The sequence below is a fragment of the Gracilinanus agilis genome, chromosome 5 (assembly GCF_016433145.1).
Source record: "Gracilinanus agilis isolate LMUSP501 chromosome 5, AgileGrace, whole genome shotgun sequence".
NCBI lineage: Eukaryota > Metazoa > Chordata > Mammalia > Didelphimorphia > Didelphidae > Gracilinanus > Gracilinanus agilis.
In genome coordinates this window covers 80,608,181-80,611,276 of record NC_058134.1, presented here as the reverse complement: position 1 = coordinate 80,611,276, position 3,096 = coordinate 80,608,181, and the positions used below count along the sequence as shown (strand labels likewise).

At 37.4% G+C, this 3,096-nt stretch overlaps 1 pseudogene; it reads right to left on the bottom strand.

Moving 5' to 3' along the window:
- Nucleotides 1-1,569: 1,569 nt before the first annotated feature.
- On the bottom strand, nucleotides 1,570-2,718 carry LOC123250381 (annotated as a pseudogene).
- Between the last annotated feature and the right edge of the window lie 378 nt (nucleotides 2,719-3,096).

Genomic DNA, 3,096 nt, shown 5'->3' with positions numbered 1-3,096 from the left:
CTATGTTGTGCCAGATCTTTTGCTAGATGCTAGGGAAATAGAAGTAACAATGAAATCATCCCTGTCAATTTTCACTTGAGAGAAGACACAAGAATACAGATTATTAAATACAAAAGCAGCACAAAGTAATTTCAAGAAGGAGGAATCATTGTGACAAGAGAGCAAAGTGAGAGGAGAAAAGTCATCTCAGCGAAAGAGAGAGAGAGAGTGACAGACAGAGACAGACAGAGAGAGAGGAGAGAAAGAGGAGAGAGAGGAGAGATGGGAATAGGGAAGAGGGAGTACTATCCCTGAGAGGAACTGAGAAACTGTAGGAGGTAGAATTTGGGCTGATTCTTGAAGAAGACCTGGGGATCTAGGAAGTGAACAAAATAAGAGAAAACATTCCAGTAATGGAGCACAACTACTGAAAAGGTTTGGAAGTTAGAAGATGGCGTGTCATATGCCACAAAGAGCAAGAAGGCCAATGTTCATTCACTCAATTTTAGATTATGGTGAGAAGACTAGAAAGGTATGAAGATTCAAGGTTCTAAAGGGTTTTTGTATTTGATCCTAAAGATGATGGAAAGACACTAGAGTTTATTGAATAGGAATGGTCAGAGATGTCTTTTAGGAAGATTCTAAAGAGCTATTTGATACCCACTTAGAGACTGGATGAGAATGAGGTGAGACTTGAGAGCCAATGAGACCAACTAGAAGACTATTATAATAGTGAACATATGAGGGGATGAAGGCTTGTCACTCTCATGACTCTGACTCATGTCAAAGGAAAGGGGGAGATATATGAAAGATGTAAAGGTAGTAAAGATAGGATTTAGCAACAGATTAAATATTTTGTGTATGAGAGATTAAAGAGTTAAGGATGATACTTAGGTTGTGAATCTAGGTGCCTGAGAGGATGGAGGTGCCCTTGATGGTGATAGGGAGATTCAAAAGAGGAGACATATTTTTGGTGGAAGATAATGAGTTCAGTTTTGGACATGTTTAATTCATGATGTCTACAGGACATTATATTTTTGGGTGACTAGAATGATAATGCTACAATCAACAGAAATGAGAAAGTTTAGAGGATAGCTTTGGGAGAATATACAAAGTCTCTTTCAGACATGTTGAATTTTGAAAAGTCAAATGAAGATGTCCTACAGGCAACTGGTGATGAGTTTTCTTTTGAGATTTTGTCCACATAGATCTCCCAGATGAGATCAGGGCCTGGAAGAAAAAAGACAGAGTCCATAGAATATGATAGAATGGAGATACTTAGGGGAGAATGAGAGAACTATTAGTTCTCTTTTATCTCTTCCCAGCAATAGGACCAAAAAGATAGACAGTCATAGGCCTAAAGAATCTTAAGAAAGTATCACTACTCTTTTTTTTTAGAATAGGCAGCAGTTAGCTTTATTTTCAGTTAAAAGTTCTACCAAAAATATACATTTTCCTTAGCATTAAAAAAAAAAAAACAACACAAAATCTGAGAGGCTGTCAAATTCTCTAACTGTTTTACAAATAGTGATGGATGGAGGGGTCAGAAGTCAGAAATAGTGTGTATTCCTTAACAAAGTAGGAAAATGTTCATTTCAAAAGTTTTACTTTCTTCTTTAAGAGCTTAAATCTGGGGTTCTTGCTGATCTTGTTAAAGATGACTAGCAATACCTCTTCAGATTTGTGGTGTTCATAAGTCACTTCAAAGTATTGAACTAAAACCTTTTTCCTTAATTTTTTTAATTGATATTTTGTTGTCGGGGGCCTATTTCAGAACAGCTTTGATACTTCCATTCCAGTTGAATTTCCCTTTTATAGGTGTTTCACTTTCTTCAGTCTCTACGTTAATATCTTCTGTATGTTTCATTTTTTTCTTCCTAGAATCATCTGCTTCTTCTTCTGAATGCTTATGTTTCCTTTTTTTTTGCAGCTGCTTTCGTCTCTCCCTCTGTTGTCATTTCAACATGATTCCAATTTCCATTTACTTCTGATTCTGCTGCACATTCCTTCTTGTTTTTTTCTTATTATTTTTCTTTTTTTCTGTGTTGCTAGTTTTTCACTTTTCTTCCTTGTTGGCATCAAATTCTTCTATCTGGCCCCTCTTGTGCTTTTTGGATTTCTGATCACTTGAATTTTCCTGATGGTTTTCTAACTTCAGTTCTTTCTTTTCTTTTTTCCTGTTCTCTCTTTCTTCTTTGCATTCTTTTTTGTTCTTCTTTGCCTCTGGTGTTCTTTCACTGACTTCAGTGGGTATTGTCTTAACTTTGTTTTCTGTAGGTTGACTCTCCATTTGGGTGAGGGGCTGTTTCTCTTGCTGTATTGGGTCCATTGCTGATAGCTTCAGAAAAGATATCCCACACCTGTTCCTGAAAAGAGTCATTATAAATTTTTAAACTATTCTTCATCCAATTCTGAAATTTGGCCTTTTTCTTAGAATTTTGTCAAAACCACTAACCTTTTTTCTAAAATCTCTTGCAATTTGGTGCTAATAGTGGGTTTCTTCATGACTTTGTGAATCTTCTGCATCCATTTTGCTGTTTAATGTCTCCTTTGTTAGTTTTGACCTCCCATCCTTTGCCCCCATATTTCTGATCTTCACTGATGTACTTCACATAGTTTTTGTATTCATCACCCCAGAAATCTTTGCCACAGTCAATGCAAGAAAGGCATTCACAGTTTCTGCAAATGTTCATGTTTCTCCACTTGCCCTTTCTTCACTGATTCTCCACATGCATTGCATGTAAAAATACCATTTTAGTAAATGCTTTTTTGCTCTACCCCAAATAAGTGAATATGCTGGAACTGAAGTTTTGAGAACCTATGGGGGAGGGATTTTTTGAAAGGGGTGTCCTACCAGCCTTCAGAAAGGAAAGCAAGTGGCCAGAAGTTATGCAGCTGTCCACAATCAACTGGTCAGGGATTTCACTCATTTCTATTCCTTGGACCTTGGCTTTTGGAACTACTGGGTGAGAAAACTCTCTCAGCTGATGCAGGTTGGCACTTCCCCTCCCTCCCCCAACCAGGGAACCATTTCAACCATCCACACATAGCCCATAGCGTCCCCCAGAGTGACCTATGACTACTCTTACTAAACACATATTGGCTATCTTTAAACAT